General features: G+C 49.4%; 1 pseudogene; it reads left to right on the top strand.

Moving 5' to 3' along the window:
* Window positions 1-516: 516 nt before the first annotated feature.
* LOC129039033 (nucleophosmin-like) lies at window positions 517-11,535 on the top strand (annotated as a pseudogene).
* The last annotated feature ends 5,887 nt before the right edge of the window (window positions 11,536-17,422 follow it).

Here is a 17,422-nt window from a genome sequence, read left to right on the forward strand (position 1 = left end):
AGATGATTTAATGGAGCAAGATCATCTTTTCAACAAATGGTCCTAGGACAATTGGCTATCCATCTGAAAAAAAAATTGGCTATCCATCAGAAAAAAAAAAAAAAGAGAGAACCATACTTTGCACCATATGCGAAAATTAACTTAAAATGGATCATAGGCCTAAGTGCAAAATCTAAAACTATAAAACTTCCAGAAGAAACAAAGAAGAAAAATATTTGTGACTTTGGGTTTGCTGCATATTTCTTGGATGGAACAACAAAAGTACAGATCTTTTTAAAAAATTGATGGATTCAACTTTATCAAAGTTAAGAACTTCTGTTCTCCAAAAGACACTGTTAAGAGAATGAAAAAACAAGTCACAGTCTGGTATAAAATATTTGAAAATTATTTTATAACTTTCTGATTATAAAAATAGAGCCACCCTGGTGTGACTCTCTCCTGTGCAGCTGTTCTCTCCAGCAGTGGTCATTTATCTCCATCTGCCTTCTCTCCCACCTAAGTGCGTGGCACCACCTGATGGAAGATTTGATGGACATGGACATGAGCCTACTGAGGTCCCAGAACTATCTTTTCAGTTGTGAACTAAAGGCCGACAAAGAGTATCACTTTAAGGTGGATAATGATGAAAATGAGCACCAGTTACCTTTAAGAACAGTCAGTTAAGGGGCTGGTGCAAAGGATGAATTGCACATTGTTGAAGCAGAGGCAGTGAATTACAAAGGCAGTCCAATTAAAGTAACATTAGCAACTTTGAAAATGTCTGCACAACCAATGGTTTCCCTTGGGGGCTTTGAAATAACACCACTAGTGGTCTTGTGGTTGAAGCGTAGTTCAGGGCCAGTGCATGTTAGTGGACAGCACTTAGTAGCTGTGGAGGAAGATGCAGAGTCAGAAGGTGAAGAGCAGGAGTATGTGAAACTCTTAAGTATATCTGGAAAGCAGTCTGCCCCTGGAAGTGGTGGCAAGATTCCACAGAAAATAAGTAAAACTTGCTGCTGATGAAGATGATAATGATGATGATGATGAAGAAGATGATTTTGATGATGAGGAAACTGAAGAAGCACCAGTGAAGAAATCTATACAAGACACTCCAGCCAGAAACGCACAAAAGTCAGATCAAAATGAAAAAGTCTCAAAACCATCGTCAACACCAAGATCAAAAGGACAAGAATCCTTTAAAAAACAGGAAAAGACTCCTAAAACACTCAAAGGACCTCGTTCTGTAGAAGACATTAAAACAAAAACGCAAGCAAGTATAGAAAAAGCACATGGAACAGTCCTGGGCACTACTGGTAAATTAAGCCCAAAGATGGGGAGACAGGAAAAGGAGAGACAAATATAGTCGATACTGAGTGTCACCAACAATCTATACTGAAGTCTTCTATTTTAATGTCAATCCCCTTTTTTGATTTGCCACCATCGCTCTTCAGGCTGGAAACAATTTGGTTCCCAAAAGCACTTTCTCTGACTGCTACGATTCAGTGAACCTTGCCCTTTGCTTTCTATTACTTGGGCATTTGCCTCACCTCTGACCATGTTTTAAATCACCTTTGTATCTCCTTAACTGCTCAAAAAAATATTTGAATGAATTTTTTAAAAAAAGAGCCACTTTGGGCCTATTGAAGGGAGCCAGTCTAAGAGGTCAAGACAAACTCTCAAGGACTCCAGAGTGGAAAGAAGAAAACTATCTACTCCTTATGACATCTTTACCACTGAATTAACCAACCCTGGAACCACACTATCTCTGAATATCCTGTTATAGAATCATTCTTAAGCATTTTAGTTGGGTTTTCTATTATTTTTAGCTGGAAACGTATTGACTGATGTGCTTCCTTCCCTTAGCATTAGTTTCTCTGTGAGAAAAATGGAGGGGCTCTCTGAACTCCTTACCAGGAAAGTGGTAGAGGATTTGATATCTGATAAAAGATTTGTATCAGGAATGCACTAGGAACTCTCAAAACTCAATAAAGAAAACAAGCAACCCAACAAAACTGGCAAAAGATTTGGACACTTCACCGAAGAAAAAATACAGATGGCAAATAAACATATGAAAAGATGTTAGACATCATTAGTTATTAGGGAAATTAAAATTAAACTCAACATGAGATATCACTATATATCTACTAGAATGGCCAAAATTAAAAACTGACCACACCAAATATTATTGAGACTGTGGAAGAATTGGAATTCTCATATATTGCTAGTGGGAATGTAAAATGATATGATCACTTTGAAAACATTTTGGCAATTTCTTTTTTTTTTTTTTTTTTTTTGAGACGGAGTCTCACCCCGTCGCCAGGCTGGAGTGCAGTGGCGCAATCTCGGTTCACTGCAACTTCCGCCTCCCGGGTTCAAGTGATTCTTCTGCCTCAGCCTCCCAAGTAGCTGGGACTACAGGTGCATGCCACCATGCCCAGATAATTTTTTTTTGTATTTTTAGGGAACGGGGTTTCCCCATGTTGGCCAGGATGTTCTCGATCTCTTGACCTCATGATCCACCTGCCTCGGCCTCCCAAAGTGCTGGGATTATAGGTGTGAGCCAACGCCCCCGACCAGCAATTTCTTAAAAAGTCGAACATACACCCACCTCATGACCCAGCCATTCTACTCCTAGGTATTTACTGAAGAGAAATGAAAGCAATTGTCCCTACAAATATTTGTAGACAAATGTTCATAGCAATGTTATTCACAATAGTCAAACTTCTAAACAACCCAATGTCTTTAAATTTGAATGAATAAACAAATTATGGTATATCCATACAATGGAATGTTACTCAGCCATTAAAAGGGAAATAAATACTGATACATGCAACAACATGAATGTGTCTCAGTTATGCATCTCATTAGATTCACAGACGAAACTAATTATGCCTACTAAAGGAAGCCAGAGAAAAATAGGTGCGTTCTCTATGATTCCAGTTTTGTGAAATTCTAAACAGTACAAACTAATCTATTGCACAGAAAGCACATCAGTAGTTGCCTGGGGTTGGAGGTGGGATAGGGAGAAACAAAAGGGAGGCATCACAAAGGATCATAAGGAACCCTTTGGGGGTAATGGATATGTTCACTATCTTGACTGTGGTGATAGCTTCATGGGTGGATACATACATCAAATCTCATCAAATTGTACACTTAAATAGGTGCAATAAATGGCTTTATAGCTCAATAAAGCCATTTTATTTTATTTTTTATGAAGTAGACTTTTTTCTTTCTGTACATAGCATGTTTTTAGTTCTTTTTTTAAAAAAAATTTATTTCCATAGGTTTTTGGAGAACAGGCGGTATTTGGTTATGTGAGTAAATTCTTTAGTGGTGATTTGTGAGATTCTGGTGCACCCATCACCCAGGCAGTATACACTGAACCAATTTGTAGTCTTTTATCCCTCACCCCCTTCCCACCCTTTCCCAAGAATCCCCAAAGTCCATTGTATCATTCTTATGCCTTTGCATCCTCATAGCTTAGCTCCCACTTATAAGTGAGAACATATAATGTTTGGTTTTCCATTCCTGAGTTACTTCACTTAGAATAATAATCTCCAATCCTTCCAGGTTGCTGCAAATGCCATTAATTCATTCCTTTTTATGGGTGAATAGTATTCCATCATATATATACATATATATACACGTATATGTATATATATGTATATATGTATATATGTGTATATATGTATATATATGTGTGTGTATGTATATATACGTGTGTGTATATATATATACGTGTGTGTATATATATATATACGTGTGTGTGTATATATATATACGTGTGTGTATATATATATATATGTATATATATATATATGTGCCACAGTTTCTTTATCCACTCATTTACTGATGGGCATTTGGGCAGGTTCCACATTTTTGCAATTGTGAATTGTGCTGCTATAAACATGTGTGTCCAAGTATATTTTTCGTATAATGACTTCTTTTTCCCTGGGTAGATACCCAGGAGTGGGATTGCTGGATCAAATGGTAGTTCTTTTAGTTCTTTTTGTTTGTTTGTTTGTTTGTTTTGTTTTGTTTTTTGAGATGGAGTTTCTCTCTGTCGCCCAGGCTGGAGTGCAGTGGCACCGTCTCTGCTCACTGCAACCTCAGCCTCCTGGATTCAAGCAGTTCTCCTGCCTCAGCCTCCCGAGCACCTGGGATTACAGGCATGTGCCACCGCGCCCAGCTAATTTTTTGTATTTTTAGTAGAGACAGGGTTTCACCATGTTAGCCAGGATGGTCTCTATCTTCTGACCTCGTGATCCCCCCACCTTAGCCTCCCAAAATGCTGAGATTACAAGCGTGAGCCACTGCACCCAGCCAGTTCTTTTAGTTCTTTAAGGAAACTCCACACCGTTTTCCATAGTGGTTGTACTAGTTTACCTTCTCACCCACAGTGTAAAAATGTTCCCTTTTCACCACATCCACGCCAACATTGATTATTTTTTAATTTTTCGATAATGGCCATTCTTGCAGGAGTAAGGTGGTATTGCATTGTGGTTAGGAATGATTTCACAGAGGAGAACTGAGGCAGAGCAATTTAATGGAAAGGTACAATATGGGATAGCATGTGAGCACTCAAGGTCGGACTATCTGCCCCAGCTCCGATTGTGTTGGACATTATAAATGACACCATGACGGACATCCTTGAACATAAAACCTTCAAGCACATCTTGGATCATTTCTTTAGGGTAAATTCCTATATTTAACTTGACCTCTTAGTACCTCAGTTTTCTCATCTGTAAAATGGGATTAACAATGATGCCCATATCAGTGGGTTGTGGAATTTAATAAAGCTGTCTGTGCCTGTGTATGTGTGTTACCTAGAACAGTTTCCCACACCTAGTAATTCCATGTTACCAAAAACTGGATGAATTCAAGGGAGACAAAAACACAGATGTCTCCATATCCCTGTGGTGTTGGCTGATGGCTTCCAGCTAGATTGCCAGCTCCTGGAGCTCAGTAACTAGGAAGGGCACACAGCCCAGTGGAAGCCTGAGGAGAGACAGGTGGCGGGAGGCAGTATTAACAGAGGCAAAAGAGAGCTCAGAGCACCCAGCTTGTCTTCTGGGCAAAGCGTCTGAAACAGAGAAAATTCAATTGTTGTGATCACGTATTTTTCCCCCAAATTTCATGCTGGTAGAACTACTGGCCAGTAATTACCTAGCAAATTAGAGAATCTACCAGGTCCCCGATTAGGTACCCAAGGACATAATTGGTCCCTAATTAGAAAAAGTTGCCAAATGGGAACAATTATCTCTGTTCTCCATTTCATTTCCTCCCTCCTCGAGCCAAATCTCTCTGCTTCCCTCGCCTAGTGGGTCTTCCTGCTACCCCTTCGGGGTTGGGGGATGGGAAGAGGGAGACGAAGGCTCGTGCCAGTCACACCAGCAGCGCCCACCTTGGAGGTGGTGCTGGGGGCCTCTCCTTTGCATTCCCAGGAGCCCCAGGCACTCCCCACGTTGCTTCCTAAGGGGCTGTTTACTAAACTATAGGCAAGGGTTAGTCTTATTCATCTGTCTGTTTCCTGACCTAGGTCAGGGCCTGGCATTCAGAAAATGCTTAGAAATGATTGTTGAAGTGCAAGGATGGCTCTGGGTCAGAGTGATGGTGCTGAGTGCTTCCTTCTATTCAGAGAGTAGGGGGCTTACTGCACAACCCTCACTGACCACACGCTGCCATGGCCCAGCAATGCCATCCCGCCCACACCTGGCAGGAGGTCAAGCAGGAGGCATAATCTCTACCAGCCTCCTTCATCCTTTGTTGCTCTGAAGTTGGAAACATCACTCTGAGAGGAGGGAATCATCAGGAAAAGTTTCATGGAGTAGCTGGTGTTTGGTTCGGGAAATTTGGAGTTCAGAGGAAAATCCAACAGAAGCAGTTGCAGAAGGTCAGAGATGGGCACCTCTGGACAGGAGAGGAGCCTTGTCCAGCTGAATGACTGTGGGAACTCAGAGAAGTAGCCAACGGCCAGGCTGGGGATACGACACAGGGACCACCAAGGATTGTGGGTTTCCTCGCGGAAGCACCAGGGAACTGTCCAGGTCAGAACTTCCTGGAAGGTGGAGCCAATTTGTGCTCATAATACCATCAAGAGTAAAAAGATGAAAGGCAGTGGAAGCAGGCATGTGGCGACTGCAGCGGGTTGAACAGACACTAGAGAAAAGAGGCCGTCAGGGCAGCGATGGCCCCAAGCAACTCTGATTAGATGGCAAGGGCAGAGGGGGGTTAGTAGAAGATCAAACCAAAAGCCTCATCTTTTCTCTTAGTCATGTCCTAAAGAAATTATCCAAGATGTGCTTGAAAGTCTTATGTTCAATGATGTCCATCATGGAAGAAGGGAGTGGTAAAAAGAGTAGGGACGGCCAGGCATGGTGGCTCATGCCTGTAATCCCAGCACTTTGGGAGGCCGAGGTGGGTGGATCACTTGAGGTCGGGAGTTCGAGACCAGCCTGACCAACATGGAGAAACCCCGTCTCTACTAAAAATACAAAATTAGCCGGGCATGGTGGCCATGCCTGTAATTCCAGCTACTCAGGAGGCTGAGGCAGAGAATCACTTGAACCTGGGAGGCGGAGGTTGCAGTGAGCCAAGATCATGCCATTGCACTCCAGCCTGGACAACAAGAGCGAAACTCTGTCTCAAAAAAAAAAAAAAGAAAAAGAAAAGAGAAAGAAAGTTACCCAAAAGCAGATGTAGAGAACCGGGTGCAGTGGCTTAAGAGGGCCTTCCACAAGAGCACCACAGGGTAGCATCACTCTGGGGTGAGCAAGCCCTGGTGGTAGAAGAGAGCCTTGTAGGGCCCCAAAGTCATCATGACCAGGGCTGGTCGGGTGGCGCTGGTGGCAGCAAGTCACTGATCCCAGAACTGGGAGGGGCACAAAAGGAAGTGGAGCCCCCTCCACACCCACTGTCCCCTCTTCCATCTGCCTCTCACTCCCCCACCTTCCATTCCAGAAGCTTCCAGCAGGAGGGTCTTTCAGGCTTCTCTGAAGAGGGGACTAATTAAACCTTAATTGACACAGCACTAATTAACTTCTTAATTACACGGAACCACATGATTAGCCACGCAGCAGACACTAATTGTTCATTAGGAGGTAGCCCCCTCTGTCCCCCACCCCTTTCCTAGGACCTACCAGCTAAGGTACCTGAGGGGCACAGAGTTGGTGGCAGCCCCACCACCCAGCCCAGTGCCTGAGCCCAGCCTGCTCCAGAGCCTCAGCTGGAATAGCACTCACCGCCCTGGCCTGAAGCTAGCTGCCCTTCCATAATCATGACACAAATGATCACTGAGCGTCTTGGATCCTGGCCTTTGCAGCCCTCCTCCTTCAAACCCCTGGCCCAGATAAGGAGTAAAGCAGGTGTTCCAAAGCGCTGAGTTTCTTCCTCCCTGGGGTGAGGGGAGCCCAGGATAGGCCCAGCTCAGAGAGTGAGAGGGAACTAGCCTTCTCCAAAGGCCCACCTCACGCCAGTCGCCTCCCACAGCTGAGAATATTGAACCTCCCGACGCCCAACGGAACAGGCCTCTCCCACGTTGAGGAGACCAGCTCCACAAAATTGAGAAATATACCCAGGAGGTTCGTACTGCAAGTGAGGGGTGGAGCCAGGTCCAAGCAGGCCGTCTCCAAAGCCAAGCTGCTCTCCCCTAGCCCGGCAGCCTCCTGCAGAATTTCCCGGGTCCCACAGTGTTGGAAACTGGGACCTGGGCTGGGAAGGGGACTTGCCCCTTCTGTGGAGCCATCTGCCCCCCAGCAACACAGCTTAACTTCTCTGCAGAGCCAGGAGAAGGGAGGGTCCCCAGGGAACAGAAGCAGGCTGCCTGGGCTCAAATTTCAGCTCTGTCCTTCCTAGCAGTGTGGCATTGGGCGAGTTACTCAACCCCTCTGTGCCTCAGTTTCCTCCTCTGTACAATGGAGACAAGGAAGTACCCTCTCCATAGGCTTGTTGTGGGGATTGGATGAGCAAATGCATGAAAAGTACTCAGAGCAGTGCCTTCTTTGCCAAGCAGGTGCTCCACGAGGGCGGCTGTCACTGCGATCTGGAATGGAGGTTGTTCATACCTCCAAGCCTGTCTGCAGATTTGAGTCCCCCCACCCTTGTCTCCCACCCTCAGATTTCCTCTCCTCTGTCTAGCCTTGGGGGCCACTCCCAACAGCTCCTCCTTCCTTGTGTCTAGGATGTCACCTCCAGCACCTGAGACTGCTCCCACCTCTCTATACACCTCCGCACCCAGCCTGTTCTGCTTCCCCAAGGTGGCCCAGCCCTAGCCATTTCGTGTGTGTGCACAGACGCCCCAGCCCATCCCACCAGGCGGGGTGGACAGAAAGGCTGCAGACACTTCATAGACCAGTGATCACGCATCTTGCTGCTCCCAAGACAGTCCCACTTGTCATGTGTTGCCCTGGTGTGATCATTAATAGTGTCCCCTTCCGCTTTCAGAGTCTCCTGATCTGGACAATAAATGCTGTGATCCCTCCTTGGGTAACACCCCCACCCCAGCATGGGCCAAGTACTTTGCTGGATGTGATTCGCACCAACCCCGGAGACACCCCAGCCTGGGAGGCTGCCTTGTTGTCCCCACCTGACCAAAGAGGAAAAAACAAAGGCACAGAGATAAGGGTGGAGGACTTCCCCAAGCCCCGACACTAGGAAGGGGAGGAGGTGGGATGCCAACCCACGTCCCGGACCTCGGAAGCCACGGCCCTTCCTCTCCTTCCCCACCTAGCCCCCTTCTCTATGCTAGCAAGAAAAAAGGGCGGGTGTGTGGGTGAGGAGGGCTAGAGGTTATTTGTGGGGTTGGGGGACAGGAGGCTATTAGTGGGGAGCTGTTTGCTGAACGTCAAGAGCTGCACTACAAATAGGAACAGCCCATGAGAAACATTGAGGGGAAAAAAATCTATGATCTCTTCAAGGGGTGGTGAATGAGCTTGTCAGGCCCTGCACAGTTTAATGGACATGAGGCAACAGGGATATTAAGGCCGGTTTGAGGGGAGCCTCAGTGTCCTGGCCCACAGCTTATTCCTCATGTAGGCATCTCCAGGAACCAGCCCTGGGGTGCGGCGGTGCTGGCTTCAGGGTGGAGTGGGCAGAGATTTGCTCACTGACCCCTCACCAACTCCTCCATGCTTCTCACCTGTCCAGGTCCCTTTCCAGGGATCCAGGCCTGGTCTCCAGGGCCTAAGCGGGAGCACCCACCTCTTCCCGAACTGGGTCAGGCCCTGGCTCTTGGTGGGGGAGGGGCAAGGGAGGTGAATCAGGTGCCCAGCTCTGGCCCCTGCCCTGAGCATGCTGTGGGCAGTGCCAGCCACTCCCACCCCCCACAGGTCCCTGTTGTCATTGCAAGAGACACAGCAATTAGGTCAGCGCCCCCTCCAGATGCTCACCCCCTTCTCATTAACTGGAAACTGTGACAGTGTAGCAAGGAAGGCCCTCTGGGTGTGTTTCCCATCTGTTGCTCTATTTCTAACACAAGCTGCACATCCCGCCTGGAATTCCTGTGCCTCCTCTCCTTCTCTTATCTAGGCCCTTGTTGTCCTTGGACAAGTTACCGAGTCTCTCTGCACCTTTTCCTCCTCATCTCTAACATGGACATAACCATGGTCACCTCCCAGGGTTCGCAGAAGGCTCACTGGGGTAATTCATATAAAGCACGTAGCACAGGGCCTGACACAGCACAGGAACTCAGTAAACGGAACTACAGTTTTTCAAGGCTCAGCCCTAATCCCTCTTCCTACAGGAGGCCTTCCTTGACTGCCCCAGCCGTATATGAGTGTTCCCACCTCTGCCTTCCACTGCCTGCTCCTTGGTGCTTGTTACACCCCGAGATACGTTCCTTTGTTGTAGTTGTACACCTTATCACAACACTCACTGGGGTTTACTGCACGCCAGGCACTAAGTGCTTTACATCTGTCAACTCATTTAATCTGACGGCATCCCTTGAGGCAGATGCACTCTTATTATCCCCATTTAACAGAGGAAGACAATGAGGCACAGAGAGGTTAAGTAATTTGCCTGAGGTCACACAGCAAATAAAGTGATGCAGAGCCCAGGCAGTCAAACTCCAAAGTCTATACTTTTAACCTCTACCATAATCATAGAATTGATACATATTTTTTGGAGGGAGGAGGGAGGGATGTAGTATATACACATGACAAGTACCCATGGGCTTTGTGGGATTTCCAGTTTCACTGGCAGGTACACTTAGGGTACTGCACAGGTGCTTTGATGTGTATTCACAGCACAGGTGCTGTGATGTGTGTGTGCAGAGATGTGTCTAAATACAATGTTATATGTACAGAGAGCTTAGATGCCACTTGGACAGTGCATGCACACTCGTACAATGCATGTACGTGCACCCAGTGTGTGATTCTGCCGGGGGTTTGTAGGAGGGCACGTCACAGTCCTTTGTGTGGCTGTCATTCTGCCTTAACAACAGTTAAGTGCTGGGCAGGGAAGTGGAGTAGTATTTATTTCCCCTTCTTTAGAGATTGAGATGCCGAAGCCCAGAGAGGCTATATGCCTAGCTCCCCATGTAGAAATCTAGGCTTCCTTCTCCATGATATCCTGCTCACCATGTGTGAGGGATGCAAACACTATGTGACACAAGTGCACATCTGTGTGTACACACCAAGCACACCTTGCATATGTGTGTCAGCAACGCGTAGGTATTTGAACAATGCCTTCATATGCGTCTTTGGGTGCTCCGAGGATCTATGTGATCTGCGGGTGATGACTGTGCACATGTGCATGCGTGCATGTGTTTGTACAGTGAGAGGTGTATATGCATGCATACATAGGAGGAAATATGGGGGCTGGAAAGGTTGCAAAGTAAAAATAGCTGGATTCCAGTCCTGTCTCTGTCGCTGCCTAGCTGTGTGATCTTATACAAGTTGCTGAATCTCCCAAGGCTCAGTTTCTGTGTCATAAAATGAGAATAACACCCATTTCAGAAGAGTTGGGAGTAGAGTTGGCAGACATAGAGCTCATAGAGCACAGGAGGCGCTCCACGCATGTGTGCTCTTTGAGAATGTATTTGTGTGCACATGCATGTGTGTGTGCTGTGCAGGCTGTGTATGTGGAGCAGTGTGTATCTGCAGAGTGTAGAAGTGTATGGGGGAGCATAACGGGTCAGTGTGCATGTGTGTGTGTGTCTATGCATGTGCTTTGTGCATACTGGGGGAGTGCCCAGGCTGTGGAGTTATGTGTGGAGTGGGGGTGGGGGTGCACAATGGTCGGACTGTGGCATGTGTGACTATGTGTTTTGCATGCCATGTGTGCATGGGGCAAGGGGGCTCTGCCCAGGCCCCTCATTCTAGGTGAGGCTGGAGTCGAGGGGCCTGGCTGGGTGGAAGTGGGTATCTCTGGCCGTCAGTCCCGTGCTGGGTGGGGGGTGCCACCGCCAGTGGTGATTGAGCCCCCACTCTCCCACCAGGCCTGCCAAAATACAGCAAGACAGGGTGTAATTACCGGCACTTACCGCGGCCATTACCCCCCTCGCTGCGGCGCGTGACACACGACCCGTCAGCTCCGTCAGCTCCACGTTTGCACCATTAAGGGGCCTCATTAGCATCCCGGCTCAGAAGCAAAATTACCCTCACTGCTCATTTCAAGATGTCATCAATTTTAATTTAGGGCCCAAAGATAGTACAATGGAAAGGCCCTCCCCGGCCCGCCGCACATGGAGAGAGAGGAGAGGGTGGGGGAGGAGGCTGTTGCGGGGGAGTCAGGGCGGAGGGGGTGTTGCATGGACGGAGAAGAGGGACAGAGGCAGGGAGTGGGGAAAGATGGGGCTGAGTCATGCGGGGAGGAAAATGTTGATTTTCCCCCAAAAAAATGTCCCCAGGGTAGGGCCTTTGCTGGCACCCCCTTGAGAGGAAAAAGGAATTTCGGGCACAACAGAAGGCATGGCCCTGACCCACCCACCCTCTCGAGGGCCATGTACAGGCCAAGATATCTGGAGCCACATCATGTGCTAAATGCAGGGCCGACCTCTTCCCTTCAGTCATTCCTTTAATTCCTACAACATCCTTAGGAGGTAGACATTGCAATCTCCCATTACAGATAGGGAAACTGAGGCACAGAGCGGCTCCATCACATGGCAAGTCACGGCAGAGCCAGCGTTTAAATGCAATCTGGGCCCAGCGTGGTGGCTAATGCCTATAATCCCAACATTTTGGGAGGTTGAGGAGGGAGGATGGCTTGAGCCCATAAATTCGAGACCACCTGGGCAACATAGTGAAACCTAATCTCTACAAAAAATACAAAAACTAGGTAGGTGTGGTGGTGTGTGTCTGTAGTCCCAGCTACTCAGAAGGCTGAGGCAGGAGGATCCCTTGAGCCCAGGAATTTGAGGTTGCAGTGAGGTATGATCACTCCACTGCTCTCCAGCCAGGGCGACAGGGCGAGACCCTGTCTCAAAAACAAGGGAAAAAAAGCAAGTCTGTTTCGCTTTGCTGCTCCCTGCCTTCCTGGACCCGACCTATGGCCTTGTCTTCCTGTCAACATGCCTGGGCCCGTGGGTGGGGACGAAGATGGCCACCCACTCAGCCTCATCTACTGTCCCACCATCCCCTCTAATCTGCAGGTACTCCCCTTTGTCAGGCCTTTGCACACTCTGTGTCCAATGCCTAGAATGCCCCTCCCTCTCCTTCCATGTGCCTTCCCTCTCCCCTTGTCAGTCTGGTCCCTCACAACCCAGCTTAATGTCACTTCTACTCCTTTTGCTGAACCCACACAGAATCATGATTGCAGGCTCACGTCTGCCTCCCTGTACCCACTCTGTCACCAGGACCAGCTGGCCCTTATCCACCCACATATCCCCAGCACCCAGAACAGGGCCAGCTCAAAGTGGGTGCTCAGGGTGTGTTGAGTGAATGAGCGCCCACTCTGCTCCACAAACCCACCGCATCCCAGCCAGTCTTCTTGCCTTCAGGTTGAGTTACGACTGTTGTCTGGACAGAAAGGGACCATGGAGGTCTCCCCACCCCACCCTCCATTGCTTAGATGAGCAGCTGGGACTTGAGATGAAGTGGGCAGGGGCTCAAGAGGTGATATTTAGGTCTCTGATGGCACAAGAGCAGGTGTGCCACAAATGTTTGTTGAATGAACATTTGACTGAGTATGAATAAATGAATAAATGGGTGAAAAGCACCACTCCCTGGCCACTTTCAGATCCCTCCAGGGACAGAAATCTTAGGCCTCACAGCAACTGGAGGTATCAATACTCCTGGGGCATTTTCATTTTATAAGCAGAGGCTGGGCACACTATACACCCTGAAGGAGCCTCTTTTGGAGATGGAGAAGCTTCCCAGGCAGCTCCACAGACCTCTGGCTGGTGGAGATTTTCCAGAAGGCCTCGTTTGGGAGGTATTAGGGAGGTCCTTCTTGTCTTCTTGGTATTTCCAGCCAGCTCTGCCACCTCAGTCTGTCCTAACCTACAGTGGGGCTAAGGCATGTCCCTGAAGCCCATGAGCCTTAGTTTCTCCAAGTGTAAGGAAGGAGGCCATACCCCACATCTCAGCTCTTCAGCCACCATGGCATGGGGCTTGGTGACATGGCAGCAGGAGGGCCAGACCCAGGGGTGGAGGAGACAGGCCAAGGGGAAAGGCCAATACCTGCACCACCCTCAGCCCTGACCAGGTCTGGCCTGTGTTCTTTCATGCCTAACAAGCCCCTAGCTCCTTGGCCACTGCAGGGGTGAGAGGAGAGGGAAGGGCCCCCACCCTGAGCCCTGCGCCAGGGTCCTAGCTGGCGGCAGGCACCGGTCTCCGGCCTCACAGAAGACAGATCGCTCCCTTAATCACTCTGGAAAAGAACCCCAAGCCGATATAATATTATAATTAATTAATTCACTAAAAAGGTATTAAATTTCTCTCCCCCCTGTGGATATTATCTGAATTCATTGACCTTTAGAAAAATCACCCTCTAATTGTAACCAGGTCCAAAAGCATTTGCAGCCCGTCCCTTTTACATTAATAATATCTTCCCAGACTCGGCTCTGGCTGCTTAAATATTGTATAAATTCCACTGCCCCCCTCGGAAAGAACAGAGCAAAGAAAAAAGATGAGGCTGGAGAAGTCTGAGAGGGGGATGGGGCCTGGGCCCCGAGAGGTAGGAGTCCCAGGAGGTGAGGGGCGGGAGGTGAGGGGCAGGAGGTACACCCAGGTGCCTGGGAAGGGGCTCTAGTGGCTCCAGCTGAGCCACGCAGCTTGAAAGACAGGGGAGGGGCATGGGCTTTGAGATGGAGCACAGGGCATGGGTTGAGAGCACGAGTATTGAACTGAGGTTAGTTTTTAGGAGGCTATGTGTGTGTTTGTCTGGGGAGAAGGTGTGTAGCGTGTATCAGACTCTCATCTAAGTTAATGGCGTCAAATAGTAAAGGAAGAATCTCTGCTTTAAAGGAACCATGGATAATGGAAACATGGCATTCCAAGCAGCACATTCCAAGGCCCTGCAACCCCCTCCCGGGCTGCCACGCCAACTCTCGCCTCCCAGGCCCTGTTCTACAGATGGTGGAGCCGGCCGCCCAGCAGATGCAGTTGGACATGCAGAACTTCCTAAGGCTGAGGAGGTAGGTACTAAGGCAGGCCGAGCAGCTGGTGGGGACAGACTGATGCAGGAACTGGAGCTGAAGACAGCAGAGTCAGGGGCTGGGGCTCTGTCTGCATCCTGCACCCTCACCACCTCTGCTACCCCAGCAGCCTGGCTCCTGCCGAGGGCCCCACAAGGGATCCAAGGGAGCTACTGCTTCTCATCCTCTCCTGCCTAGCTTTGACCTCTTTCTCTGCTTCCTCTCCCACTGTACGTGTCTGTTTGTTCTCTAAGCCTCCCTAAAATGAAGGGGCTGGACAGGCTCATCCCTTCTGTGTCCACACCAGCCAATGTCCTTACTCTGCCTTTTTATTTTTTAGAAACAGTGTCTTGCTGTATTGCCCAAGCTGGAATGCAATAGCATGATCATAGCTGACTGCAGCCTCAAACTTCTGGGCTCAAGCAATCCTCCCATTTCAGCCTCCTGAGTAGCTAGGACCACATGTGTGCACCATTATGCTTGGCTAATTAAAAAAAATTAGAGTTAATGGTCTTGCTATGTTGCCCAGGCTGGTTTTGATCTCCTGGCCTCAAGCAATCCTCCTGCCTCAGCCTCCTGAGTAGCTGGCATTACAAGTGCAAGCCACCACACCTGGCCCTACTCTGCCTTTTAAAAAAGAATTTCCAGGCCGGGTACGGTGGCTCACGCCTGTAATCCCAGCACTTTGGGAGGCCATGGAGGGCAGATCACCTGAGGTCAAGAGTTCAAGACCAGCCTAGCCAACATGATGAAACCCCATCTCTACTAAAAATACAAAATAATTAGCTGGGCGTGGTGGCAGGCGCCTGTAATCCCAGCTACTCGGGAGGCTGAGGCAGGAGAATTGCTTGAACCTGGGAGGCGGAGGTTGCAGTGAGCTGAGATCGCACCATTGCACTCCAGCCTGGGCAACGAGAGCAAAACTCCATCTCAAAAAAAAAAAAAAAAAAAGGCTGGGTGCGGTGGCTCACACCTATAATCCCAGCACTTTGGGAGGTTGAGGCTGGCAGATCAACTGAGGTCAGGAGTTTGAGACCAGCCTGGCCAACATGGTGAAATCCCATCTCTACTAAAAATAAAAAATTAGCTGGGTGTGGTGGTGCACACCTGTAGTCCCAGCTACTCAGGAGGCTGAGGCAGGAGAATCGCTTGAACCCGGGAGGCGGAGGATGCAGTGAGCCAAGATTGCACTACTGCATTGTAGTCTGGGAAACAGAGTGAGACTTCGTCTGAAAAAAAAAAAAAAAGAATTTCCTCCATGGACCTGACACTTGGAAAGGTGTTGTCCACCAAATAAATATTGCTAAAGGATGCATTCTCCTCTTATTGAATCAGAGTCGTTCATAATCACCAGCCAGATTCCATTCCAGCCACAAGGTGAGGGTCCTTCAGGCTGGTCTCGGAAACAGGAACACTTTCTGGTGACTTATTGAAATACCAGAAGTAGTCCCTAGGCCGGCCTCAGCCAAATCGGTAGGACTGCAGGACTCCCAGGCAGGATGGGAGCCACTCAGGCAGGCAGCTTGGAATGTACAGTGAAGCTGAGACTCCCCCACCCCCACCAGCCGCGTCGGGCAGCTGCCTAGTCTTGGCCCAGGGCACCCTCTTGTGGACAGAATCCCACTCACACCCTCTGTCCTGTCGAATGTGCAGTCCATACTCCAATGAGTATGGCCAGGCTGAAGGAGCCCAGGGGCAGGAAAGCAGCAGGCAGGTGGACGCGGGGATATCAGTGATCTTTTTTTTTTTTTCCTTTTTAAAAATATTTTAAATATTTATTTCTTTTTAGCAGACCTCTGCTGGCAGGAAGGGCTATCCGTGTTCTTGAAGGGCTGTGAGAGGAAGCAGGTGGGCAGTCCTCCACTCCACTAGGTGAATCCCCAGAGTGAAGTGGAAGAGCCAGTGGGGTCGGGAGAGACTTCTCAGGGGCCTGAAGGACCGGCCTTGGGACTTCCCGGAGCCTTCACCCCCCGGCCAAGGCAGCCCAAGCCTAGATCATCAGGTGTCTCACAGAGTTCAGGGCTTGACCCAGACGGGGCTCAGAGGGGTTTCCAGGGAATGGGTAAGTCCCAGGTGGTGGGGTGGAACCTGGAACTAGGAGGAGGCGCCAGCGCCCCGGCTGGCTCAGGCTCCACAAGGTCATCCCCGGCTCCATCTGACCTTGAGATTAATCCTGCAGCCTGCGCCAGCCCGGCCACCATCAGCGCCCAGCCGCCCGGCCCATTTTCCTTCTCTCCCCTCGCACGTTAATTGCTCAACGTTGATTTGATCTCCCGTTCGGCACAGAGGAAACTGCCCTATTAGCCATTTTCATCCCGGGATTTTTTTTTTTTTTTTTTTAATTAGGCTCCTTCAGCCTCTCAGGGCGATGACGGGGAGCCATTTTGGTCTCCGCCTGAAGCGGCCGTGGAGAGCAGAGGCGAACTGGATGAAGCCCGAAAAGCCCTCTCCCCGTTCCCGCCAGGCACCAGGGCTCGAGCAGCCGCCACTCGAACCCTGACTGTCCCCAGCCCATGTCCCGCTCCTGGGCGAGGTCATAAACACCAACGTCTCCAAGCAGAGGCCCAAGGACTGCAGCCCGGAGGAAAGGCCGCGCCCAGGCCTCGCTGCCAGAGCCAGAGCGGGGCGGAGGGACCCGGGCCCATAACCCCCCACGCGCCGTCCTGGACTCCCGTCTCCTCCCTGTCTAGCTCACGGGGGTCCCTTTCCCCAAAGCCCTAGCAGGACGCAGCCCCTCAGTTACCAGGAAGCCCGTCTGGCAGACAGACCGCGAGCGCCGCCTCCAGAGCGCCCAGCTACAGCTTCTCAAGCCGGGTGGCCGCCCACCTGGGGAGGTCACCCCCAGAACAGGGGTGGGACAGAAGAAGCATG

The sequence above is a fragment of the Pongo pygmaeus genome, chromosome 5 (assembly GCF_028885625.2).
Source record: "Pongo pygmaeus isolate AG05252 chromosome 5, NHGRI_mPonPyg2-v2.0_pri, whole genome shotgun sequence".
In the NCBI taxonomy this organism is placed as follows: Eukaryota; Metazoa; Chordata; class Mammalia; order Primates; family Hominidae; genus Pongo; species Pongo pygmaeus.